Source organism: Atta cephalotes, assembly GCF_000143395.1.
Source record: "Atta cephalotes unplaced genomic scaffold scaffold00027, whole genome shotgun sequence".
Lineage (NCBI taxonomy): Eukaryota > Metazoa > Arthropoda > Insecta > Hymenoptera > Formicidae > Atta > Atta cephalotes.
Window position 1 is genome coordinate 1,671,987 of NW_012130091.1, and position 11,464 is coordinate 1,683,450.

Here is an 11,464-nt window from a genome sequence, read left to right on the forward strand (position 1 = left end):
TGTCTTCAACTTATTCTCGCCTGAAATCGAAGGAGTAGTTATCATAATTTTTTTTTTACCATTTAATCACATTTATTGTATTTTTAATCTTGGTTTAATGATGATTGTTAACTTGATTATATACAACAATTTTGTATTAGAAAAAATATGTGATTAATTTTCATTTGTGTGACATTAATTACGTTAATAATTGCGTGCGATTATTTTAGATGTAGCTATCACGTGACATTAATGTACAATTAAAACGATTTAAAACGTTTATTTATTGTCAACTTTTTGTATATTGTAATATTTATATTCAATGATTATATAATTTTTCTTTTTTCCTCTAATAAAGGGCTCTGTGAAACTTGAAATGCATTCGGAATTATATATTTTTTAATGTGAGAATAAAAGACATATATTTTATACTTTTTTATTTTTATTCATTTTAAATTATCCTATTATTTTTCATATAAATTGTAATAAAGTTTTTATTGACTAAAATATGAAGAACAAAATAAAAAATTAAGAATTATTTCATTTCAATAATTTTTTAAATATTTCAAATATTATGTAAAAAGTTAATTTCTCTAAAAATTATTTATTCTTAGTTTTTTAATTATTCTTAGTTTTTTAAGTCTTTATTTACTGTATTAAAATTATTGTGTGTAGTTGCAAATATTTTATCTTTCTTTGAAAGCACGATGTAAATATAATATAATAAGTTTCTGATATTAGAATTTAAATAATGTAAGTAATATGGCTCAATAAATTATAAATTTAGTATAACAAAAAAGCTAAAAAATGCTAAAAAATTATATTATTTCATTAATATTTATAATAAAAAAATATTGAACAAAAATTTGACAAATTATTCGACATAAATAATAAACAAAAATATAAAAAAATATATAAGAAATATAAAATATACAATATACAGATGTTTCAACCTCAATTGGGTCATTCTCAATGTTTCAATACATAAAGTTCGCTCGGTCTACAGAAATAAAATTATTCGGACATTACTTGTATAAATTATGATCGCTTATTGAATATATTTAAGTCTCACTATAGTCATTCATAGAATTAAAATCTTGAAAGAATTTTGAATATCAAATGTTCCATTGTAAACGGATAAGGATTATTTCTATTAAAATAATGAAGCAATTTTATCAAGATATAATAACTTATAGAGATAATGCAATATTTATATATATTTGATATTCAAAATTCTTTTAAGATTTTAATTCTATGGACGACTACAGTAGACTTTTGTAGAACGAACTTTATGTATTGAAACATTGAGGATGACCCAATTGAGGTTGAAACATCTATATGTATATTTTATATTTCTTATATATATTTTTTATATTTTTGTTTATTATTTACGTAGAATAATTTGTCAAATTTTTGTTCAATATATCTTTTTATTATAAATACTAATGAAATAATATAATTTTTTGGCTCGTAACCCTCTTTTGTTATACTAAAATTAGAATTTGAATCCATTTATAGGAGAGATAAATTAAAATTAAAATTAAACACTACTTATTCAAACACTAGTTATCGAGATTATAAGAATAATTAAAACATTGCCTTTACCCGATCCTTTTAATTAGCCAGCGACATTATCTTTTCGATTTCCGGTACCTATGCATGCGCTTGTACTTCAATCTCTTTTGGCAGGCCGTTAGAAACGGAAAGGCAGGGATGGAAGAGTAAAAAGAAAAGAAGCGATCGAGGGGTGCAAAAGTTTTCGATGAAATCGCGAGTACCCTCGAAACTTGCCGTTCGAAACGGTCGGAGCTGGCGGATGCACGAGATTCGGACGGAAAGCGAAAACCGTTTCGTTATAGGTGGATGTCGGCTCTTCTGGGATGCAGGCGGAGGGTGGAGAAAGGGAGAGAGTCGGGACGCGCGGCGGAACGGGCCTTAATTGCCCGCGAGTTAATTAAACTGTAATTCAATCGCGCGAATTCGCCGATGTTTTATCGCGGCGCGACGCGCCGTTAAGTTCGCACTCGGCGATACGCTCGTTACGAAAACGGGAAAGTATATGGGACCGATGCATTTTGCGTACGCTGAGCGGAGACGAGGGTAATTTACATAGGGGGTGAATTAAGTCTAAGTGCTGTACATTAATGGAAACTCAAATTACTTAGAATTTAACGTGATGTCTTGAAGAATAAGCAGAGTCATATTTTAAGAATGCTTAAACGTTTCTTCTCAGCGTCCACTACGGACGCTTGGAGCAAATTAAAATTAGTAAATAAATATTATTAATTTGCAAAAAGCAATTTTAGTTAATTTGTTTACGCCCGTAATATTCTATATTGTATAAAAATTGATAAACAATAATAAGTTAATCGATATAATTATTTTAATTGATATAAATTATTTGAAAAAAAAAAACAATAAAAAGTTAATAAATTGCTAGATATGAATAAATCAAACAAATAAATAAAGAGTCAATATGATAGACTAGATTTTGATGTCTACACTGAGAAAAATTTCTGTTCGAAAATACAAGAGTTTGATCGTATCATAAAAATCAGAAAATGATCTCTCACCTAGAATTATAATAATTTCAATCGGACAATTTCGATTTGTCCATTTTTAACCAGAATTTTAATTAATCCAATCAGACTTTTTTCCAGTATAATGTTTTTATATGTAAATTCTAAACAGATATTTTAATTATGCGTCGCTTACTGTTGGATTTGAAACGCAATCATAAACTGAAGCTGAAATAATAATAATAATATTATAATTAACTTGATTATTGATAAAAAAATTGTTATAATTCTTGCCTCGGACCTAGAAAGGTCAATGCGATAGCTTTCCAATGTTTTATTACTATTTTGTATATTTCAAGGTTAATTTCAAGTAAGCGTATTGAAATTCATTGATAAATCGAATATGTGAATTTAGGCAGATTACGCCAGTGGATTTCTTAGACCAGTGGCGAGGTGAGGGCAGCGAGGGCTGCTTATTGTAATTATCCCTTCGAAGTACGTACAGCCTACCCTTGGCCAAAGGCCTCCCCTTTCGTACACGCTCCCGGGCTCGATTGTTCTTGCTCGTATGGCACCGTGCGCCACGTCTATGAAATTAAACGTACTACCCTTCTTACCGAAAACGCGCCTGTTCCGTCAAGATCTCTCCTCTCCCCTTTGCCCTCGGCTCTCCATCCTCCTCTTCCTGCCGATGTATCCAACGCCCTTAATTTCTCGAAGATAATTGCCGCCTCATCTCTGTTAAACCGTCGCGATAATCGATGCGTCGCGCCAACGCCGCATCGCGATTGATGACTTCGCTCGCGCGGGTGCGCGAAACGCAAAACGAAATTACATTCTTTCGAAAGTCCTGTCTCATCCTTGGCAATTACCCAGTCAGGGAACCTCCCTCTTCTTTCTCTCCTCCCTCAGAGTAGTCAGTCTCGTTACTCGATCCGTAATTTGTTACTTATCTAGAACGAAACTTTCGATCGCCCGCGTCTCCTGGGATATGTAGACGAAGTTTCGTCGCCCTGAGCGATAAATGAGAAATTTAAAACAAGCTATTCAGTCGCAGTTCGGGGAAACATTATACTTGGCTGTCACTTTGCGTTTCATTTATCGATAGAATAAAAAATTTAATTTAGTTTATTATTATTAATCATGTTTCGTAATTATATGCTAAATGATTAACTTGATGCTGATTTATATAACTTAACAAAATGAAATTTCAACGTAGGTGGAATTGCTTGTACTTCATGCAAGATATTATTATTAAAAAGTCTCGTGATTATTTTATAGCCATGTTTGTGAACGATTAGTACGCATGTGGCATATGAATTTATTGAGAGACATGCATATGCAACATAGAACTTTGGTAGGACGTAGTATATGTCCATAGTTTTTTTTTGATCGGATATGTAGATCACGTACATTTTTTGCGAAAATCATGCACCGAATTCGCGCCACGTACCGGTCTTGCACTTTGTCGGAATGTTTGACTTCGTCGGATACATATTTCAATCGTCGTGACCGAAGAAGCAAGGGGAAAGAGGAATGGTTGTTTGCTGGTGACCAGAATTTAATATTCATCCAATCAGGGGGGTAAATCCACTGCGCCCGAGGGTGTCACTTCTACCTCTCCTACTGCCTGCTTTCCTTGCCAATCGCATATTTGCTCGTTCGAGAGACTGAATAGAAAAATTTGCGATGTGAATATTTGCGACAAATGTGATCTAGTGTGTAAAGAAAGCATAATTTTAAGTAAATTTGAAGAAAAAGATGAATTGAATTAATTTATATAAAAACATATGAAAGCTATGAAATACAAAATAATATTTATTTATTTATTTTTCTTTATATATACATTTTTTACTTTTTTTTGCTTATATAACAATCATTTTCGTAATTTAATACGTCATTTAATACATTGTAATTGTGATCAAAATTCTGATTCTTTATTGCAGTTTATTAATCTCGAAATCCCTGGGAAAACTGGGTAGAATCTCTTAAAATCGATCTATGGTAAAGCTGTATAAATAAACAGTTTGTATTCTTATTCCGACAGTTTAATTGTATGGATGATTCTTTCGGACGAAAAAGAGAGCACGCGAAGTGCACGTCAATAGAATGCTCGGCTAGCCGACATAAAGGGTAATATAATTTGCATTATGCTCGCGGTAGGGCGTACCCTTGTTTCGTAAGCATTGCGGAGCAAACTCAGTAACAAACCCGCGGATTCGTTCGATCAAACTTAATTAGCGCCGAATTCCAGACATAATTAAATCCGACCGCTGTGTAATTTTACGTTGGTAGATAGCTCATGAGAGATGAAGGGGCATAGAAGGGGAAAGGGAGGAGGAAGGGCTAATGTAAAAGAGAGGAAAAGCTAAGAAAAAAGGAGGAGAAATTTTGTTCACAATAGCCAAATTTTTTTAGATAAATACAATAATGAATATGTTTAAAATTTACTATATTTTTCACTTCAACTAGATTTCTTTTATGTAATCTTGATAAATCTTAACGATTCTCTCTCTCTCTCTCTCTCTCTCTCTCTCTCTCTCTGCTTGAATTACTTTTTATTTATTTTTGTCGATCTTTTAACGGCGACTTTAATTGCTGTCTAATAACTTCTATTTTATCGCGCAGAAAATGAGGCATTATCGTAAACTATTGGAAAAAATTTCTACGCTAAGATTTCACGCGTGTCTTGCAAGTGGGATGATAAACGTAGCCAATAATGCCACAGCATTCCCCAGTAAAGCGTGGGAAGAGACAGAGAACAAGTGAGACAGAGATAGAGGAATTCCTCGAATGCTTTTGTAGTTTAGAAGGCAGCCCCAACGTTCTTAGCTATACCCTTTCCTTCCTCGAGTACGCTGGTTCATTCACGATACCCTACTCATTAATTATAAGAAAACATTGTCCTGCGGCTGCAGTCCACGTAAAAAATGGTAGTGGAATGGCGTAGAAGGTTTTTTTTATTTAAAAAAATACTTCAATAATTTGCTAGAGAAAATTTTTTGCAAATATACGCTATCTTATGTATTAATTGCGGTATGTATTAATTGCGCATATATATATATATTCAGTATATATATTATCTATAAAATTAAGAAAATATAATATTCTATCGAAAAGATCTAATTGAAAAGAGATTATAGACTATTAGATTTCCTTTCTAGTTTATTATGGAGATGAAATCAGTTTGTATAGCGAATCCTTTTCAATGAAAGTGTGAAGTACTCTTTAATGCCGCGCTCTGTCTTGATAACGTCTCTGAGCCTCATCCTAATAACAAGCAGCATTAATCACTACAGCGCCACGTTGCAATTACCATGATGGCGCTGGTTTAGCTTAGGAGCGGCGTTAAAGGCGAAGTAGGGGACTTTGTCGAGCATAAAGTCAGAGAATCAAGGCGATCCGTTTTCCTATAGCAGTCTGTGAATCCTGTATTCTTCGTCTTCGCGCTGTCTTTATTATTTCTGCATCTACATGAAAGTAAAAGCAAATGTAATATTTTGAATTGCTCTTAACATTTTTTCTTTTTTCGTACTTACTGTGTCTTTAATTGTCTTTTTTGCAGTTTTTATAATTATTTTTTTCTGTTTTTATTTAATCATTTTACTACACTAAACAAACGTGTAGTGTTATCAATCACTTCTTTTCTTTTTATTTTGATGAATAATCATAATCAGCTCTTTTCAATTAGTTCAGGAATGAAAGAAGTCACGCGACGAAATTTCGTTCTGTGAGTTGTTGATTAGAAAAGTTAAAAGATGGTCGGAATGTGAAAAAGCGACGAAGAGGTCCATGTTGCAGAAAACAATCTGGATTGTGTAGGAAAGACCTAGATTTTTCTTTTGAAAGGATGTTTTGTTGTCGCCTTTCTGTTCCTTCTCTTTCTTGACAAAGATGAATTTTACGTTCGTGTCATAACTGTCTTCCCCTATCTCGACAATCATGTCGTCCTTTCGCGGACTTTCCGTTCCATCCAATGTGATCAATGAACGACGCAGATGCCGTTCCGAATTGTTTCAGAGTATTGTGCATCTAATCGCCCACCCCGTCACTTTGACCGCATCTCGGGGACCAGTCCGGGGAATCTCTCGGGATATGGCAATCCATAAATCGAAAGTTCGAGTTCTCCCCCAACAAATATCGCGTATCTCGACCACTCTTATCGACGTATTCTTGCGTTAACGTAAGATCGAGCGGTGAATCGCCTCTGGCTACTCTCTCTCTCTCTCTCTTTTTGCCAAATGCGGGATTACCACTGGACTATTGAAGTCAGGCTTCCTTGAGGCATTAAATCATTGTAATATAATTACAAGCATGTTTTCATCTCAGGAAGATTCTACATTATTGTATATTATATCCTTGTAGATATTGTTAATTATATATCAACAATCGAATTTAAAGCGAATGATTTATAGTACTTTATGATTTAATAGCATAAGGAAAAAAGTGCTGTAATATTGTATGTAACTACAGAAAGAATAGTTTGCTAAAGTATCTAAAAATTTAGCTAGATTTAAAAATAATTTTGTTGGACTATTAAAATAATTATATAAATTGAAGCTGATTGCTAGAATATTAAATTTTTTTGTAGTATTGCTCATAATATTTGAGTTTTTTGTATAAACATTTTGATCCAACAAAATTATTTTTATATCTACATTTAGTTAAATTTTTTTAGATTTCAATAAAATCGTTTATATATGTATATATTTCCATGTATATCTTTTTTCTTTCACAAAATTCTATTATTTATTTTTAATTTTTTCCGCAATATTGATATAAAAATTAAGAATAAACAAATTTTTCAATAATATATTTAAATTTCTGGTACGATTGTTGATGTTTAAAAAAAATATTGCGATTGTAATTTTAGCACCACCGATAGTCGATCGTTTTCGACCCAACGTCAACGACCCGCGAATCTCGGAGAATTAAGAGGGTGTTTGCCCCTTCTTTTCGCCAGTTGTAGAACTAAGTGAGAGAGATGGGGGAAGAGAGGTAGCGCTGCTATACTGTGATGGCATGCGCTCAACGTCGCAGAATCCACCTCCTGTCAAGTTTAAACCCGCTACGTGACTAAGTTGCAAGCGGCCTGCTAAGATGTCCTGCTAATTTATATGTTCGCGTTAACTCGCGCCATCCCCCTTGTACACCGTAACATCTCGCCGAAGGGGTGGCGGAGGAAGCTTCTGTGAGAGAGGGCACGGGACGCATAAGTAATCGCCGCTATCGCACCCGACAGATGCGCCGAAGATTCCTTGTTTCTGATAGTACAACCACAACTATGAATCGGTCTTGGCGTAATGACATTAATTTTTTTTAAATTTAGATTTAAAAAAAAATACTGCTCTTATATTTTTTTTAACACATATTTTTTTGATCCATCCATTATATTATTTCTCGAACATTTGTTATATTAGATGGGAAAAAGTTCGTGGCGTTTTTTCCATTAAATGTAACGAGAAAAACGCCACGAACTTTTTCCCACATCTAATATTTAAAGCATTAAAAATAGTCTACACAAGGGTCATTCCACAATTATCCGGAATTCTTGAAATATGTTGTTGAATACACAAATCTAAGAGACATGTATTTTTTTATAATGTCTCAATTTAAAAATTAAGAGATGTGAAACGATTCCTCAAAATTTATGGGGATATTTTCGAAATATTAGATTTTGAAAAATATAGAGTTATATATAACATAAAATATATTTTTAAAATTATATAAAAGTTTTATCTAAAATATTTTTTTTATCTCATTGTTTCTTTGATAATTAATTAATTGGAGTAAAAATATAAGTGTTAGTTTTAAAAGATTTTTTTCACTCTTTAAATTTCCAATTGACCAATATAAAAAAAATACGTATCTCGTATAACGAATTCGATTGAATCAATCAGTGCAATCAGTGCAATTGGTGTATATTAAAGTTATAATACACAAATTGACACAAAAATGTATTTAATATAATAATAAAAACGTTAAATTGAAATCTCCTCAATATGTTTTATTGTATTGTTACTGTTAAATAAAATAAGTATTTTATAATTTAAAATACTTCACTTTTATTTCACTTTTAATTCATTGTTAGATTAAATCAGCGTACAATTAGTGTTAGTTTTAATATTCTAGTGTACTAATGCATCCAATCGAATTCGCTTTTAAATTTTTAGCAACATATTTCAAGGAGAATCAAGTCAGTTTCGGACAGTTAAAATAGACCTCTTATAAGAAAAAAGTGGTGAAGATTATAATTGCATGATAAAGTAATTATGCTTAGGAATTTTATTTTTGTAGTTATTATAATATTAGGATCAATATTTTCAGGATCAATCATATATTCTTTTTGATATCTATATAGAATTGTAAACATAATTATTTTTATACTAACGTATACATTGATAGCAATAATAATTGTACAAATGGAGCAGTTTTACGTACAATTATAATCACAAATATAAACCTTTTTCTCTCACAAAGTACATTAACAAAAGTCAATTTAAATAGTAGAGACACATTAATTTTGATGTAATTATAAATTATATAGTTGAAAAGCTAGAAATGGTACAAATAATAAGTGAATTGATATGTATATTTGTAAAAGCATCTGTTCAAGATATGTGCGATCTTTTCTCATGAGCAAAGTAGTTAGAGATCGTCAAAGGAATCACGTTTACTTACCTGACAGGGTTAGGTTTATGGAGCAAGGATGCTGGTCCTTAGGGCGAACTTTACGGTCGGGCCTCGAAGAGGCAGAACCGCAGAAGCTTCGAGGTTTGAGCCCTACGTATCCTGATGAATCGTTTGGTGCGCAGAACTCCTTTGAAGCGTTCTCCAGACGACCATCCTTCATTAGGCTTAATCGGAGAGAAACTCCTCCATGTCTTACTCGAACACTTAAAAAAAGTCTTGTCCTAGAATAATTAGATGTTTTGCTATTTCTCACGCATGTTCTATTTTTAACTCTCAAACGAAATGTTCTTCGAACTTTGTTGTCAAAAATTTCATTTTTTTTTCATTTTGCGAAGAAATATGTTTCAATCATGAATGAGATCTTAAAGACATGATGGTGGTTGCATTCCAATTAGGAGCCCCTATGCTCCATACCTAGTGATGGTCGCTCATATCAAATGTAACAGGCGCCCACATGTTCAAAATGCATCCATGCGTGAATATTTGCCTAAGTGATTGCTCGTCTTAAGACGATGACGACGACGACGACGACGACGACGACGACGACGACGACGAAGACGACGAGATGAGGCACCGATCGGATGTCCATATGTCTGCCTGACCATACCTGCATCTTCTCTACTTGTGGTTCTTGCCCAGCACGTAACACACGAGCAACTTCGTACTCAGAGTTGCCGCTCACGGACGTCTTTGGGAAACTTTCTTTGGGAAACAGCCTTTCCGAGACAGATATGGGATGAGGATGTTTTCTCTCTTTCTTCATCTACTCCCTCCCCCATTTCATTTCTCCTTCTTCTCTCTAGTTAACTGCCTGCAATGTTAACATGTGACGTCCCAACAGCCTTCTTATTTTTTGCTTTTATATGTGCGAGTTATTCAATAATTGAGTATAAAATCTAACTAAAAAATTTTTTAAATAGGAAAGATAAAAAGCAATTTTAAAAATGTTGAAAAATTTGTTTTATTTGATATACTGAATAATAAAAAGCATTGTATGTTTATAATATATTTAAATAATAATTGAATTATTTTTCTATATCTTTCTGTTATATACTATCAGATTTAAGTGTTAATAAGTAGATTTATGAAAACTTGGCAAGTTTGCGTTAATTTTTACTTTAGACGAGCATCTAGAAGCGTCTATTTTAGAGCGGAAAGAATACAATAGATTTGCACCGAATAAGCTATTTTCTTTTGGTTGTGATCGAACTAAAATATCCTATGGATAAGAGCAATCGCACTTTTCTCTGACTTTTCATCTTAAAGATCAACTCTTGCAACATAAGCCGCACATATCCAGTCCTCCGCACAGGATCGCGCGATTCGTAAACCCTTATCAAAAACGTAGTTCCGCCAAAGCTCCGGTGGCTCTCGAGACTCGAAAGCATCGATTCCCTTCGCTTGCCCTGTCCGCTTTTCGCCTCCTCGCCTTGTTATAAATCATGAAAGCTGCAGGGTAGCGACGATGGTGGTGGTGGTAGTAGTCCACCCCTGTGTATACTAGCGCCGCCGGGTGGACTTCGTATCCAGATCATAGGGTGGCTTCTTTCGGTCCAGGAACAGGAACGACGTCAAGAGTAAGAAGGGGTGCCCTCGTCGACGGAGGCAAGATCAGTACATTACAGATAAAGCGAACGACTCCGGCCGTCCGGGACTTTTTTAAGCCATAAATTTGGCGAGCGGCAGGGACGAGAGTGGGAGGAAGGGAGGAAGACGGCGTTGCGAGAGAAGTGTTTGCCGAACTGGTTCCTTCCTTCCTAACTCAATTGCTACGACGCAGTGATCTATGGTGGTCGGGGAACAGCAAAATCACGGACCCGCGTCCTCGTGCCCCGGATTTCTGCCACTCTAGAGAGAGTCTCCTTATTTCTATCGATGCCACACTGATTTCGCACATGTTGTGTTTTTCCTTTCCGCATTATTTTCGATCCAATTGGAACGAAGAAAGGAACGATTCGATTTAAGAAGACGAATGCTATTTCATATTTTTCTTTCGAGGGTATCTCAAGAGTTGTTATTTAGTTTGAATTGAACAGGTTAAGAAATTTTAAGGATATTGTTATTATAATAAAGGATAGAAAAAGAGTGTATTCGCATCTTTCTCAGTTTTCGAAGTTTTTAATAGGAAGTCTATTTCTTTTTTTGACAGCAAAATTTATTACAATAAATTATATCTGTTAACTATACGTTATTATTACACACACGCATGCACGCGCGCACACACACACACACACACACACACACACACACACACACACACACACACACACACA